The 14,750-nt window shown below is 39.7% G+C and overlaps 18 non-coding genes across 18 annotated transcripts; all 18 read right to left on the bottom strand.

Annotated features, from left to right (window-relative positions):
* Nucleotides 1–504: 504 nt before the first annotated feature.
* Nucleotides 505–577, bottom strand: trnar-acg. Its single transcript has one exon. It is a non-coding gene; the product is annotated as a tRNA-Arg (tRNA).
* A 70-nt stretch (nt 578–647) lies between these two features.
* trnam-cau lies at nt 648–720 on the bottom strand. The gene has a single exon. It is a non-coding gene; the product is annotated as a tRNA-Met (tRNA).
* A 1,204-nt stretch (nt 721–1,924) lies between these two features.
* trnar-acg lies at nt 1,925–1,997 on the bottom strand. Its single transcript has one exon. It is a non-coding gene; the product is annotated as a tRNA-Arg (tRNA).
* A 70-nt stretch (nt 1,998–2,067) lies between these two features.
* Nucleotides 2,068–2,140, bottom strand: trnam-cau. Its single transcript has one exon. It is a non-coding gene; the product is annotated as a tRNA-Met (tRNA).
* A 1,204-nt stretch (nt 2,141–3,344) lies between these two features.
* On the bottom strand, nt 3,345–3,417 carry trnar-acg. The gene has a single exon. It is a non-coding gene; the product is annotated as a tRNA-Arg (tRNA).
* A 70-nt stretch (nt 3,418–3,487) lies between these two features.
* On the bottom strand, nt 3,488–3,560 carry trnam-cau. Its single transcript has one exon. It is a non-coding gene; the product is annotated as a tRNA-Met (tRNA).
* Nucleotides 3,561–4,764: 1,204 nt separating this feature from the next.
* Nucleotides 4,765–4,837, bottom strand: trnar-acg. Its single transcript has one exon. It is a non-coding gene; the product is annotated as a tRNA-Arg (tRNA).
* Nucleotides 4,838–4,907: 70 nt separating this feature from the next.
* On the bottom strand, nt 4,908–4,980 carry trnam-cau. The gene has a single exon. It is a non-coding gene; the product is annotated as a tRNA-Met (tRNA).
* Nucleotides 4,981–6,016: 1,036 nt separating this feature from the next.
* On the bottom strand, nt 6,017–6,089 carry trnar-acg. The gene has a single exon. It is a non-coding gene; the product is annotated as a tRNA-Arg (tRNA).
* A 70-nt stretch (nt 6,090–6,159) lies between these two features.
* On the bottom strand, nt 6,160–6,232 carry trnam-cau. The gene has a single exon. It is a non-coding gene; the product is annotated as a tRNA-Met (tRNA).
* Nucleotides 6,233–7,436: 1,204 nt separating this feature from the next.
* trnar-acg lies at nt 7,437–7,509 on the bottom strand. Its single transcript has one exon. It is a non-coding gene; the product is annotated as a tRNA-Arg (tRNA).
* A 70-nt stretch (nt 7,510–7,579) lies between these two features.
* trnam-cau lies at nt 7,580–7,652 on the bottom strand. Its single transcript has one exon. It is a non-coding gene; the product is annotated as a tRNA-Met (tRNA).
* A 1,204-nt stretch (nt 7,653–8,856) lies between these two features.
* Nucleotides 8,857–8,929, bottom strand: trnar-acg. Its single transcript has one exon. It is a non-coding gene; the product is annotated as a tRNA-Arg (tRNA).
* A 70-nt stretch (nt 8,930–8,999) lies between these two features.
* On the bottom strand, nt 9,000–9,072 carry trnam-cau. Its single transcript has one exon. It is a non-coding gene; the product is annotated as a tRNA-Met (tRNA).
* Nucleotides 9,073–10,276: 1,204 nt separating this feature from the next.
* trnar-acg lies at nt 10,277–10,349 on the bottom strand. Its single transcript has one exon. It is a non-coding gene; the product is annotated as a tRNA-Arg (tRNA).
* Nucleotides 10,350–10,419: 70 nt separating this feature from the next.
* On the bottom strand, nt 10,420–10,492 carry trnam-cau. The gene has a single exon. It is a non-coding gene; the product is annotated as a tRNA-Met (tRNA).
* A 1,204-nt stretch (nt 10,493–11,696) lies between these two features.
* trnar-acg lies at nt 11,697–11,769 on the bottom strand. The gene has a single exon. It is a non-coding gene; the product is annotated as a tRNA-Arg (tRNA).
* A 70-nt stretch (nt 11,770–11,839) lies between these two features.
* On the bottom strand, nt 11,840–11,912 carry trnam-cau. The gene has a single exon. It is a non-coding gene; the product is annotated as a tRNA-Met (tRNA).
* Between the last annotated feature and the right edge of the window lie 2,838 nt (nt 11,913–14,750).

The following is a 14,750-nucleotide window of genomic DNA, read 5'->3' as shown; positions in this document are numbered from 1 at the left end:
TTAGCAATCCCTCTCGCTAAGCAGTTGAAAGAAATGGCTCACCACAAGGCCTTTTGAGACTATTAACATTGTTAAAGTAGTTTGCCTCTACAAATGGCATGTATTTACAAGGAATAGGATGTCCAAGAAACTAAATAAGCGTTAGAATAGTTGTAAACAACAGGACTGTTAGCAATCCCTCTCGCTAAGCAGTTGAAAGAAATGGCTCACCACAAGGCCTTTTGAGACTATTAACATTGTTAAAGTTGTTTGCCCGAACAAATGGCATGTATTTACAAGGAAACGGATGTCCAAGAAACTAAATAAGCGTTAGAATAGTGGTAAACGACAGGACTGTTAGCAATCCCTCTCGCTAAGCAGTTGAAAGAAATTACAAAGCACATGGCTTTTTGAGACTGTCGTTGAGCCTGCTTGTACAAACGCCAGAGTACTTGTAAAGTCTATCATGCAAAGACATTTGCACCCTTCTCAATGCAACAATGAGATTAGGTTTTAAAATATCCTCGAGCTAGCCAGGAGTCGAACCTAGAGTCTTCTGATCCGTAGTCAGACGCGTTATCCATTGCGCCACTAGCCCTTTCGTACCATTACTGATGTGGTGCCGTGACGAGAGATAATAGGTACCTGAAGTGGACGATCAAAACAAATGCCCCGTGTGAGGGTTGAACTCACGACCTTCAGATTATGAGACTGACGCGCTGCCTGCTGCGCCAACGAGGCATGAAAACCCTGCTAAAATGACCCATGTCCGCTACCATACTACTATCAAGGATTCTGTTGTTTCCTCATGCTGTGATTTTTCTTAATCACATATTTTCATCCAACCTTGTGGAAAGTCAGACTATTTGTACAGACAAGTCAAAGGTCACCCTGTGCTTCCAGGGAAACAAAGAGGTTTGCAACAGCCAGATTTTTTTTGCTGCTCCTTTAAATGCTTGATCGCTTTGGGACCTGAAAAGTGATTTCTACCAGCACATTTTGGTTGAAATCTCAAATCTTCGTGTGTAAGTATCATACCTCATTTGAAGTTTGTATAATTGTAGTTCTTATAGATGCTTTGCAACAAAATAGGTGTCCATAAAACTCAATTAGCCAGAGAATATTTGTTTTCACATTCATACTTAGCAGTACCTTTGTGAGGCTATTAACTTTATTCAAGTAGTTTGACTGTATGAATGCCATATATTTACAGGGAAATAGATGTACAAAAAAACTAAATCAGCATGAGAATAGTTGTGTTATAAATGGACTGTTAGCACTACCTCTCACTAAGCTGTTGAAAGAAATGACACACCACAAGGCCTTTTGAGTCTATTAACATTGTTAAAGTAGTTTGCATGTACAAAAGGCATGTATTTACAAGGAATAGGATGTCCAAGAAACTAAATAAGCGTTAGAATAGTTGTAAACAACAGGACTGTTAGCAATCCCTCTCGCTAAGCAGTTGAAAGAAATGGCTCACCACAAGGCCTTTTGAGACTATTAACATTGTTAAAGTAGTTTGCCTCTACAAATGGCATGTATTTACAAGGAATAGGATGTCCAAGAAACTAAATAAGCGTTAGAATAGTTGTAAACAACAGGACTGTTAGCAATCCCTCTCGCTAAGCAGTTGAAAGAAATGGCACACCACAAGGCCTTTTGAGACTATTAACATTGTTAAAGTTGTTTGCCCGAACAAATGGCATGTATTTACAAGGAAACGGATGTCCAAGAAACTAAATAAGCGTTAGAATAGTGGTAAACGACAGGACTGTTAGCAATCCCTCTCGCTAAGCAGTTGAAAGAAATTACAAAGCACATGGCTTTTTGAGACTGTCGTTGAGCCTGCTTGTACAAACGCCAGAGTACTTGTAAAGTCTATCATGCAAAGACATTTGCACCCTTCTCAATGCAACAATGAGATTAGGTTTTAAAATATCCTCGAGCTAGCCAGGAGTCGAACCTAGAGTCTTCTGATCCGTAGTCAGACGCGTTATCCATTGCGCCACTAGCCCTTTCGTACCATTACTGATGTGGTGCCGTGACGAGAGATAATAGGTACCTGAAGTGGACGATCAAAACAAATGCCCCGTGTGAGGGTTGAACTCACGACCTTCAGATTATGAGACTGACGCGCTGCCTGCTGCGCCAACGAGGCATGAAAACCCTGCTAAAATGACCCATGTCCGCTACCATACTACTATCAAGGATTCTGTTGTTTCCTCATGCTGTGATTTTTCTTAATCACATATTTTCATCCAACCTTGTGGAAAGTCAGACTATTTGTACAGACAAGTCAAAGGTCACCCTGTGCTTCCAGGGAAACAAAGAGGTTTGCAACAGCCAGATTTTTTTTGCTGCTCCTTTAAATGCTTGATCGCTTTGGGACCTGAAAAGTGATTTCTACCAGCACATTTTGGTTGAAATCTCAAATCTTCGTGTGTAAGTATCATACCTCATTTGAAGTTTGTATAATTGTAGTTCTTATAGATGCTTTGCAACAAAATAGGTGTCCATAAAACTCAATTAGCCAGAGAATATTTGTTTTCACATTCATACTTAGCAGTACCTTTGTGAGGCTATTAACTTTATTCAAGTAGTTTGACTGTATGAATGCCATATATTTACAGGGAAATAGATGTACAAAAAAACTAAATCAGCATGAGAATAGTTGTGTTATAAATGGACTGTTAGCACTACCTCTCACTAAGCTGTTGAAAGAAATGACACACCACAAGGCCTTTTGAGTCTATTAACATTGTTAAAGTAGTTTGCATGTACAAAAGGCATGTATTTACAAGGAATAGGATGTCCAAGAAACTAAATAAGCGTTAGAATAGTTGTAAACAACAGGACTGTTAGCAATCCCTCTCGCTAAGCAGTTGAAAGAAATGGCTCACCACAAGGCCTTTTGAGACTATTAACATTGTTAAAGTAGTTTGCCTCTACAAATGGCATGTATTTACAAGGAATAGGATGTCCAAGAAACTAAATAAGCGTTAGAATAGTTGTAAACAACAGGACTGTTAGCAATCCCTCTCGCTAAGCAGTTGAAAGAAATGGCACACCACAAGGCCTTTTGAGACTATTAACATTGTTAAAGTTGTTTGCCCGAACAAATGGCATGTATTTACAAGGAAACGGATGTCCAAGAAACTAAATAAGCGTTAGAATAGTGGTAAACGACAGGACTGTTAGCAATCCCTCTCGCTAAGCAGTTGAAAGAAATTACAAAGCACATGGCTTTTTGAGACTGTCGTTGAGCCTGCTTGTACAAACGCCAGAGTACTTGTAAAGTCTATCATGCAAAGACATTTGCACCCTTCTCAATGCAACAATGAGATTAGGTTTTAAAATATCCTCGAGCTAGCCAGGAGTCGAACCTAGAGTCTTCTGATCCGTAGTCAGACGCGTTATCCATTGCGCCACTAGCCCTTTCGTACCATTACTGATGTGGTGCCGTGACGAGAGATAATAGGTACCTGAAGTGGACGATCAAAACAAATGCCCCGTGTGAGGGTTGAACTCACGACCTTCAGATTATGAGACTGACGCGCTGCCTGCTGCGCCAACGAGGCATGAAAACCCTGCTAAAATGACCCATGTCCGCTACCATACTACTATCAAGGATTCTGTTGTTTCCTCATGCTGTGATTTTTCTTAATCACATATTTTCATCCAACCTTGTGGAAAGTCAGACTATTTGTACAGACAAGTCAAAGGTCACCCTGTGCTTCCAGGGAAACAAAGAGGTTTGCAACAGCCAGATTTTTTTTGCTGCTCCTTTAAATGCTTGATCGCTTTGGGACCTGAAAAGTGATTTCTACCAGCACATTTTGGTTGAAATCTCAAATCTTCGTGTGTAAGTATCATACCTCATTTGAAGTTTGTATAATTGTAGTTCTTATAGATGCTTTGCAACAAAATAGGTGTCCATAAAACTCAATTAGCCAGAGAATATTTGTTTTCACATTCATACTTAGCAGTACCTTTGTGAGGCTATTAACTTTATTCAAGTAGTTTGACTGTATGAATGCCATATATTTACAGGGAAATAGATGTACAAAAAAACTAAATCAGCATGAGAATAGTTGTGTTATAAATGGACTGTTAGCACTACCTCTCACTAAGCTGTTGAAAGAAATGACACACCACAAGGCCTTTTGAGTCTATTAACATTGTTAAAGTAGTTTGCATGTACAAAAGGCATGTATTTACAAGGAATAGGATGTCCAAGAAACTAAATAAGCGTTAGAATAGTTGTAAACAACAGGACTGTTAGCAATCCCTCTCGCTAAGCAGTTGAAAGAAATGGCTCACCACAAGGCCTTTTGAGACTATTAACATTGTTAAAGTAGTTTGCCTCTACAAATGGCATGTATTTACAAGGAATAGGATGTCCAAGAAACTAAATAAGCGTTAGAATAGTTGTAAACAACAGGACTGTTAGCAATCCCTCTCGCTAAGCAGTTGAAAGAAATGGCACACCACAAGGCCTTTTGAGACTATTAACATTGTTAAAGTTGTTTGCCCGAACAAATGGCATGTATTTACAAGGAAACGGATGTCCAAGAAACTAAATAAGCGTTAGAATAGTGGTAAACGACAGGACTGTTAGCAATCCCTCTCGCTAAGCAGTTGAAAGAAATTACAAAGCACATGGCTTTTTGAGACTGTCGTTGAGCCTGCTTGTACAAACGCCAGAGTACTTGTAAAGTCTATCATGCAAAGACATTTGCACCCTTCTCAATGCAACAATGAGATTAGGTTTTAAAATATCCTCGAGCTAGCCAGGAGTCGAACCTAGAGTCTTCTGATCCGTAGTCAGACGCGTTATCCATTGCGCCACTAGCCCTTTCGTACCATTACTGATGTGGTGCCGTGACGAGAGATAATAGGTACCTGAAGTGGACGATCAAAACAAATGCCCCGTGTGAGGGTTGAACTCACGACCTTCAGATTATGAGACTGACGCGCTGCCTGCTGCGCCAACGAGGCATGAAAACCCTGCTAAAATGACCCATGTCCGCTACCATACTACTATCAAGGATTCTGTTGTTTCCTCATGCTGTGATTTTTCTTAATCACATATTTTCATCCAACCTTGTGGAAAGTCAGACTATTTGTACAGACAAGTCAAAGGTCACCCTGTGCTTCCAGGGAAACAAAGAGGTTTGCAACAGCCAGATTTTTTTTGCTGCTCCTTTAAATGCTTGATCGCTTTGGGACCTGAAAAGTGATTTCTACCAGCACATTTTGGTTGAAATCTCAAATCTTCGTGTGTAAGTATCATACCTCATTTGAAGTTTGTATAATTGTAGTTCTTATAGATGCTTTGCAACAAAATAGGTGTCCATAAAACTCAATTAGCCAGAGAATATTTGTTTTCACATTCATACTTAGCAGTACCTTTGTGAGGCTATTAACTTTATTCAAGTAGTTTGACTGTATGAATGCCATATATTTACAGGGAAATAGATGTACAAAAAAACTAAATCAGCATGAGAATAGTTGTGTTATAAATGGACTGTTAGCACTACCTCTCACTAAGCTGTTGAAAGAAATGACACACCACAAGGCCTTTTGAGTCTATTAACATTGTTAAAGTAGTTTGCATGTACAAAAGGCATGTATTTACAAGGAATAGGATGTCCAAGAAACTAAATAAGCGTTAGAATAGTTGTAAACAACAGGACTGTTAGCAATCCCTCTCGCTAAGCAGTTGAAAGAAATGGCTCACCACAAGGCCTTTTGAGACTATTAACATTGTTAAAGTTGTTTGCCCGAACAAATGGCATGTATTTACAAGGAAACGGATGTCCAAGAAACTAAATAAGCGTTAGAATAGTGGTAAACGACAGGACTGTTAGCAATCCCTCTCGCTAAGCAGTTGAAAGAAATTACAAAGCACATGGCTTTTTGAGACTGTCGTTGAGCCTGCTTGTACAAACGCCAGAGTACTTGTAAAGTCTATCATGCAAAGACATTTGCACCCTTCTCAATGCAACAATGAGATTAGGTTTTAAAATATCCTCGAGCTAGCCAGGAGTCGAACCTAGAGTCTTCTGATCCGTAGTCAGACGCGTTATCCATTGCGCCACTAGCCCTTTCGTACCATTACTGATGTGGTGCCGTGACGAGAGATAATAGGTACCTGAAGTGGACGATCAAAACAAATGCCCCGTGTGAGGGTTGAACTCACGACCTTCAGATTATGAGACTGACGCGCTGCCTGCTGCGCCAACGAGGCATGAAAACCCTGCTAAAATGACCCATGTCCGCTACCATACTACTATCAAGGATTCTGTTGTTTCCTCATGCTGTGATTTTTCTTAATCACATATTTTCATCCAACCTTGTGGAAAGTCAGACTATTTGTACAGACAAGTCAAAGGTCACCCTGTGCTTCCAGGGAAACAAAGAGGTTTGCAACAGCCAGATTTTTTTTGCTGCTCCTTTAAATGCTTGATCGCTTTGGGACCTGAAAAGTGATTTCTACCAGCACATTTTGGTTGAAATCTCAAATCTTCGTGTGTAAGTATCATACCTCATTTGAAGTTTGTATAATTGTAGTTCTTATAGATGCTTTGCAACAAAATAGGTGTCCATAAAACTCAATTAGCCAGAGAATATTTGTTTTCACATTCATACTTAGCAGTACCTTTGTGAGGCTATTAACTTTATTCAAGTAGTTTGACTGTATGAATGCCATATATTTACAGGGAAATAGATGTACAAAAAAACTAAATCAGCATGAGAATAGTTGTGTTATAAATGGACTGTTAGCACTACCTCTCACTAAGCTGTTGAAAGAAATGACACACCACAAGGCCTTTTGAGTCTATTAACATTGTTAAAGTAGTTTGCATGTACAAAAGGCATGTATTTACAAGGAATAGGATGTCCAAGAAACTAAATAAGCGTTAGAATAGTTGTAAACAACAGGACTGTTAGCAATCCCTCTCGCTAAGCAGTTGAAAGAAATGGCTCACCACAAGGCCTTTTGAGACTATTAACATTGTTAAAGTAGTTTGCCTCTACAAATGGCATGTATTTACAAGGAATAGGATGTCCAAGAAACTAAATAAGCGTTAGAATAGTTGTAAACAACAGGACTGTTAGCAATCCCTCTCGCTAAGCAGTTGAAAGAAATGGCACACCACAAGGCCTTTTGAGACTATTAACATTGTTAAAGTTGTTTGCCCGAACAAATGGCATGTATTTACAAGGAAACGGATGTCCAAGAAACTAAATAAGCGTTAGAATAGTGGTAAACGACAGGACTGTTAGCAATCCCTCTCGCTAAGCAGTTGAAAGAAATTACAAAGCACATGGCTTTTTGAGACTGTCGTTGAGCCTGCTTGTACAAACGCCAGAGTACTTGTAAAGTCTATCATGCAAAGACATTTGCACCCTTCTCAATGCAACAATGAGATTAGGTTTTAAAATATCCTCGAGCTAGCCAGGAGTCGAACCTAGAGTCTTCTGATCCGTAGTCAGACGCGTTATCCATTGCGCCACTAGCCCTTTCGTACCATTACTGATGTGGTGCCGTGACGAGAGATAATAGGTACCTGAAGTGGACGATCAAAACAAATGCCCCGTGTGAGGGTTGAACTCACGACCTTCAGATTATGAGACTGACGCGCTGCCTGCTGCGCCAACGAGGCATGAAAACCCTGCTAAAATGACCCATGTCCGCTACCATACTACTATCAAGGATTCTGTTGTTTCCTCATGCTGTGATTTTTCTTAATCACATATTTTCATCCAACCTTGTGGAAAGTCAGACTATTTGTACAGACAAGTCAAAGGTCACCCTGTGCTTCCAGGGAAACAAAGAGGTTTGCAACAGCCAGATTTTTTTTGCTGCTCCTTTAAATGCTTGATCGCTTTGGGACCTGAAAAGTGATTTCTACCAGCACATTTTGGTTGAAATCTCAAATCTTCGTGTGTAAGTATCATACCTCATTTGAAGTTTGTATAATTGTAGTTCTTATAGATGCTTTGCAACAAAATAGGTGTCCATAAAACTCAATTAGCCAGAGAATATTTGTTTTCACATTCATACTTAGCAGTACCTTTGTGAGGCTATTAACTTTATTCAAGTAGTTTGACTGTATGAATGCCATATATTTACAGGGAAATAGATGTACAAAAAAACTAAATCAGCATGAGAATAGTTGTGTTATAAATGGACTGTTAGCACTACCTCTCACTAAGCTGTTGAAAGAAATGACACACCACAAGGCCTTTTGAGTCTATTAACATTGTTAAAGTAGTTTGCATGTACAAAAGGCATGTATTTACAAGGAATAGGATGTCCAAGAAACTAAATAAGCGTTAGAATAGTTGTAAACAACAGGACTGTTAGCAATCCCTCTCGCTAAGCAGTTGAAAGAAATGGCTCACCACAAGGCCTTTTGAGACTATTAACATTGTTAAAGTAGTTTGCCTCTACAAATGGCATGTATTTACAAGGAATAGGATGTCCAAGAAACTAAATAAGCGTTAGAATAGTTGTAAACAACAGGACTGTTAGCAATCCCTCTCGCTAAGCAGTTGAAAGAAATGGCACACCACAAGGCCTTTTGAGACTATTAACATTGTTAAAGTTGTTTGCCCGAACAAATGGCATGTATTTACAAGGAAACGGATGTCCAAGAAACTAAATAAGCGTTAGAATAGTGGTAAACAACAGGACTGTTAGCAATCCCTCTCGCTAAGCAGTTGAAAGAAATTACAAAGCACATGGCTTTTTGAGACTGTCGTTGAGCCTGCTTGTACAAACGCCAGAGTACTTGTAAAGTCTATCATGCAAAGACATTTGCACCCTTCTCAATGCAACAATGAGATTAGGTTTTAAAATATCCTCGAGCTAGCCAGGAGTCGAACCTAGAGTCTTCTGATCCGTAGTCAGACGCGTTATCCATTGCGCCACTAGCCCTTTCGTACCATTACTGATGTGGTGCCGTGACGAGAGATAATAGGTACCTGAAGTGGACGATCAAAACAAATGCCCCGTGTGAGGGTTGAACTCACGACCTTCAGATTATGAGACTGACGCGCTGCCTGCTGCGCCAACGAGGCATGAAAACCCTGCTAAAATGACCCATGTCCGCTACCATACTACTATCAAGGATTCTGTTGTTTCCTCATGCTGTGATTTTTCTTAATCACATATTTTCATCCAACCTTGTGGAAAGTCAGACTATTTGTACAGACAAGTCAAAGGTCACCCTGTGCTTCCAGGGAAACAAAGAGGTTTGCAACAGCCAGATTTTTTTTGCTGCTCCTTTAAATGCTTGATCGCTTTGGGACCTGAAAAGTGATTTCTACCAGCACATTTTGGTTGAAATCTCAAATCTTCGTGTGTAAGTATCATACCTCATTTGAAGTTTGTATAATTGTAGTTCTTATAGATGCTTTGCAACAAAATAGGTGTCCATAAAACTCAATTAGCCAGAGAATATTTGTTTTCACATTCATACTTAGCAGTACCTTTGTGAGGCTATTAACTTTATTCAAGTAGTTTGACTGTATGAATGCCATATATTTACAGGGAAATAGATGTACAAAAAAACTAAATCAGCATGAGAATAGTTGTGTTATAAATGGACTGTTAGCACTACCTCTCACTAAGCTGTTGAAAGAAATGACACACCACAAGGCCTTTTGAGTCTATTAACATTGTTAAAGTAGTTTGCATGTACAAAAGGCATGTATTTACAAGGAATAGGATGTCCAAGAAACTAAATAAGCGTTAGAATAGTTGTAAACAACAGGACTGTTAGCAATCCCTCTCGCTAAGCAGTTGAAAGAAATGGCTCACCACAAGGCCTTTTGAGACTATTAACATTGTTAAAGTAGTTTGCCTCTACAAATGGCATGTATTTACAAGGAATAGGATGTCCAAGAAACTAAATAAGCGTTAGAATAGTTGTAAACAACAGGACTGTTAGCAATCCCTCTCGCTAAGCAGTTGAAAGAAATGGCACACCACAAGGCCTTTTGAGACTATTAACATTGTTAAAGTTGTTTGCCCTAACAAATGGCATGTATTTACAAGGAAACGGATGTCCAAGAAACTAAATAAGCGTTAGAATAGTGGTAAACAACAGGACTGTTAGCAATCCCTCTCGCTAAGCAGTTGAAAGAAATTACAAAGCACATGGCTTTTTGAGACTGTCGTTGAGCCTGCTTGTACAAACGCCAGAGTACTTGTAAAGTCTATCATGCAAAGACATTTGCACCCTTCTCAATGCAACAATGAGATTAGGTTTTAAAATATCCTCGAGCTAGCCAGGAGTCGAACCTAGAGTCTTCTGATCCGTAGTCAGACGCGTTATCCATTGCGCCACTAGCCCTTTCGTACCATTACTGATGTGGTGCCGTGACGAGAGATAATAGGTACCTGAAGTGGACGATCAAAACAAATGCCCCGTGTGAGGGTTGAACTCACGACCTTCAGATTATGAGACTGACGCGCTGCCTGCTGCGCCAACGAGGCATGAAAACCCTGCTAAAATGACCCATGTCCGCTACCATACTACTATCAAGGATTCTGTTGTTTCCTCATGCTGTGATTTTTCTTAATCACATATTTTCATCCAACCTTGTGGAAAGTCAGACTATTTGTACAGACAAGTCAAAGGTCACCCTGTGCTTCCAGGGAAACAAAGAGGTTTGCAACAGCCAGATTTTTTTTGCTGCTCCTTTAAATGCTTGATCGCTTTGGGACCTGAAAAGTGATTTCTACCAGCACATTTTGGTTGAAATCTCAAATCTTCGTGTGTAAGTATCATACCTCATTTGAAGTTTGTATAATTGTAGTTCTTATAGATGCTTTGCAACAAAATAGGTGTCCATAAAACTCAATTAGCCAGAGAATATTTGTTTTCACATTCATACTTAGCAGTACCTTTGTGAGGCTATTAACTTTATTCAAGTAGTTTGACTGTATGAATGCCATATATTTACAGGGAAATAGATGTACAAAAAAACTAAATCAGCATGAGAATAGTTGTGTTATAAATGGACTGTTAGCACTACCTCTCACTAAGCTGTTGAAAGAAATGACACACCACAAGGCCTTTTGAGTCTATTAACATTGTTAAAGTAGTTTGCATGTACAAAAGGCATGTATTTACAAGGAATAGGATGTCCAAGAAACTAAATAAGCGTTAGAATAGTTGTAAACAACAGGACTGTTAGCAATCCCTCTCGCTAAGCAGTTGAAAGAAATGGCTCACCACAAGGCCTTTTGAGACTATTAACATTGTTAAAGTAGTTTGCCTCTACAAATGGCATGTATTTACAAGGAATAGGATGTCCAAGAAACTAAATAAGCGTTAGAATAGTTGTAAACAACAGGACTGTTAGCAATCCCTCTCGCTAAGCAGTTGAAAGAAATGGCACACCACAAGGCCTTTTGAGACTATTAACATTGTTAAAGTTGTTTGCCCAAACAAATGGCATGTATTTACAAGGAAACGGATGTCCAAGAAACTAAATAAGCGTTAGAATAGTGGTAAACGACAGGACTGTTAGCAATCCCTCTCGCTAAGCAGTTGAAAGAAATTACAAAGCACATGGCTTTTTGAGACTGTCGTTGAGCCTGCTTGTACAAACGCCAGAGTACTTGTAAAGTCTATCATGCAAAGACATTTGCACCCTTCTCAATGCAACAATGAGATTAGGTTTTAAAATATCCTCGAGCTAGCCAGGAGTCGAACCTAGAGTCTTCTGATCCGTAGTCAGACGCGTTATCCATTGCGCCACTAGCCCTTTCGTACCATTACTGATGTGGTGCCGTGACGAGAGATAATAGGTACCTGAAGTGGACGATCAAAACAAATGCCCCGTGTGAGGGTTGAACTCACGACCTTCAGATTATGAGACTGACGCGCTGCCTGCTGCGCCAACGAGGCATGAAAACCCTGCTAAAATGACCCATGTCCGCTACCATACTACTATCAAGGATTCTGTTGTTTCCTCATGCTGTGATTTTTCTTAATCACATATTTTCATCCAACCTTGTGGAAAGTCAGACTATTTGTACAGACAAGTCAAAGGTCACCCTGTGCTTCCAGGGAAACAAAGAGGTTTGCAACAGCCAGATTTTTTTTGCTGCTCCTTTAAATGCTTGATCGCTTTGGGACCTGAAAAGTGATTTCTACCAGCACATTTTGGTTGAAATCTCAAATCTTCGTGTGTAAGTATCATACCTCATTTGAAGTTTGTATAATTGTAGTTCTTATAGATGCTTTGCAACAAAATAGGTGTCCATAAAACTCAATTAGCCAGAGAATATTTGTTTTCACATTCATACTTAGCAGTACCTTTGTGAGGCTATTAACTTTATTCAAGTAGTTTGACTGTATGAATGCCATATATTTACAGGGAAATAGATGTACAAAAAAACTAAATCAGCATGAGAATAGTTGTGTTATAAATGGACTGTTAGCACTACCTCTCACTAAGCTGTTGAAAGAAATGACACACCACAAGGCCTTTTGAGTCTATTAACATTGTTAAAGTAGTTTGCATGTACAAAAGGCATGTATTTACAAGGAATAGGATGTCCAAGAAACTAAATAAGCGTTAGAATAGTTGTAAACAACAGGACTGTTAGCAATCCCTCTCGCTAAGCAGTTGAAAGAAATGGCTCACCACAAGGCCTTTTGAGACTATTAACATTGTTAAAGTAGTTTGCCTCTACAAATGGCATGTATTTACAAGGAATAGGATGTCCAAGATCTAAATAAGCGTTAGAATAGTTGTAAACAACAGGACTGTTAGCAATCGCTCTTGCTAAGCAGTTGAAAGAAATGGCACACCACAAGGCCTTTTGAGACTTTTATCATTGTTAAAGTTGTTTGCCTGAACAAATGGCATGTATTTACAAGGAAACGGATGTCCAAGAAATTAAATAAGCGTTAGAATAGTGGTAAACAAAAGGACTGTTAGCAATCCCTCTCGCTAAGCAGTTGAAAGAAATGGCACACCACAAGGCCTTTTGAGACTATTATCATTGTTAAAGTTGTTTGCCCGAACAAATGGACTGTTAGCAATCCCTCTCACTAAGCTGCATGTATTTACAAGGAAACTGATGTTTAAACTGATGTTAATGAACAAGACCTTTCACCCCCTGCATCAGACTGTAGAGGAGCTGAGCAGCTCCTTTAGTGACAGGCTTAGACATCCTGTCTGTAAAAAGGACCGCTACCACAGGTCATTCATCCCTGCTGCTATTAGACTTTACAATGCTGCACTATAACTGTAATAACTTGTGCAATAACTAATGTGCAATTACTATTTAATACCCTGTGCAATTACCTGTGCAATAATCCTGTTAAATAAGAAAGTTCAGCTGTCATTGTTATCTTACTCCGTTACTGTTGTTCTTTACCTGGTACCACTTGTAAGTCAAGCTCCAGTCCTCAAGGGCCGGTGTCCTGAAACTTTTAGAGGTTTCCGTGGTCCCACATGCCTGAATCAAATGGCACAATTAGCTCCTCAGTATGCAGTCAGGTTTTTCAGAGTCCTGCTAATTACCCGATTATTTGACTCAGGCGTGTCGGACCAGGGACACATCTAAAAGTTGCAGACTTTGACACCTGTGCGTTAAAGTAAACTAATACCCACTCCCGAGTCCTGACAGTAGATGGTGCAAGTTTAAAAACAAAGGTCTAACCTACTGGATCTAGCGAGCTACCTGAAAGAGCACCTGATAATTAACCATTATTAATAAAACTTTTATTAATTATTAAAACTTTTGAAGTTATCCCCCCCTCTTTTTTTTTTTTTTTTTTTTTTTTGCAAATCGCACACTGTGTGTTACTGTTCATCAGTAGATGCAATATTTCTCATGGTAATTGGTTGTGTTAAGTACTACTGTGCATCTGCCTTTGTCTGTTGGCAGAATCGTGAGGTGGCAGTCTTTGCTGGGGGATGTAACAGTCATACTTTCCTGCCCCAGAGTCCTGAAGGTCTGTTGAGAGCAGCTCTCTGGGATTCTGCAACATATCTTCTACCATAGCCTAACCCAAAAGAATGTTCTATGGTTGTGGAAGACATCCTGCCTTGTTCCTCTACCAAATAAAACTCACCATTCAGTCATTAACGACTGTAGACCTATTGCCCTGACATCCCACATCATGAGGATCCTGGAGAGACTCCTGCTGGTCACCTGAGTAAGCAGACAAGCAAATATCAAGACCTCCTGCAGTTTTCTTATCGCCGTGGAGGTGGAGTGGAGAACACCATCATACACCTTCTTCAACAAACCAACTGTCGTCAGAACAAAGCAGACAGCACAGCGAGGATCATGTTCTTTGATTTATCCAGTGCATTTAACACAATACATCTTGATTTGTTTTGTCAGAAACTCCTGAAGACTCAGGTGGAGGCCTCAACAGTATCTACGACTACATGACGAACAAACCACATTTTGTGAGACTGAAGGACTTTGTCTAGTCAGGTGGTCAGCAGCACAGGAGCACTACAGGGGACTGTACTCTCACTGGTCCTTTTCACTCTGTAAACTGACTTCTGGCCTCCAGCACAAGTCCAACTTCTGTTATTTACAGAAATACTCAAACGATTCTGCAGTTGTTGGGTGTATCAGAAATAGACAAGAAAGCAGAGTTAGTACAGAGAGCTAGTAGATCGCTTTGTGGCATGGTGTGGGAATAATCATCTCATCTTGAATGTGAACAAAACAAAGGAGTTCTTGAAATGTGGAACCATGACAATGCAAAGACGAA

Source organism: Fundulus heteroclitus, unplaced genomic scaffold, assembly GCF_011125445.2.
Source record: "Fundulus heteroclitus isolate FHET01 unplaced genomic scaffold, MU-UCD_Fhet_4.1 scaffold_179, whole genome shotgun sequence".
Classification (NCBI taxonomy): domain Eukaryota; kingdom Metazoa; phylum Chordata; class Actinopteri; order Cyprinodontiformes; family Fundulidae; genus Fundulus; species Fundulus heteroclitus.
Note: the sequence above shows the minus strand (reverse complement) of the source record. Positions and strands in the feature narration are given on the sequence as shown.